The 394-nt window shown below is 70.1% G+C and overlaps 1 protein-coding gene across 3 annotated transcripts in view; it reads right to left on the bottom strand.

Annotated features, from left to right (window-relative positions):
• Positions 1-135, bottom strand: part of LOC102380307 (tropomodulin-3) — a 49,905-nt gene extending 49,770 nt beyond the window's left edge. For all 3 annotated transcript variants that reach the window (XR_003092655.1, XM_025197023.1, XM_006017942.3), the window contains exon 1: positions 51-135. The gene's annotated coding sequence lies outside the window, so the exon portion shown is untranslated. The remainder of the gene's footprint in view (positions 1-50) is intronic.
• Between the last annotated feature and the right edge of the window lie 259 nt (positions 136-394).

Raw genomic sequence — 394 nt, 5'->3', positions numbered from 1 at the left:
GGAGGGCAGAGTGCGGGCGGGGGGAGCGCGTCCCGCGCCCGCGGACTCACCGCAGCAGCACCAGCTTCCTGCCCGGCGCAGCGGAGCTCAGCTAGGCGGTGCGCCCCGCCCCGCCACTGCGCACGCGCCGTCTCGCTTCCAGCGCGGGCAGCCCCGAGCATCATGGGAGTTGTAGGCCAGGCCGGGGAAGAGGCGCGGAGCCCGACCACCTGCCTCTTCCCAGGCAGCGTCACCCTGGCAGGTACGAAGCTGCGTGTGGGGACATGGTAGAAGGGGCCCCTTCCTGTGAGGCAGGGCCACACTTGGCCCTTCTGCTCCCACAGTAGCACGAGTTTGTAGCTGGACACCCAGCTCCACCTGCCTAGACCGGCCTCCAGCCACTGCAGTCTAAAGC

The sequence above is a fragment of the Alligator sinensis genome, unplaced genomic scaffold, assembly GCF_000455745.1.
Source record: "Alligator sinensis unplaced genomic scaffold, ASM45574v1 scaffold250_1, whole genome shotgun sequence".
Lineage (NCBI taxonomy): Eukaryota > Metazoa > Chordata > Crocodylia > Alligatoridae > Alligator > Alligator sinensis.
This window is presented reverse-complemented; position numbering and strand designations above follow the sequence as displayed.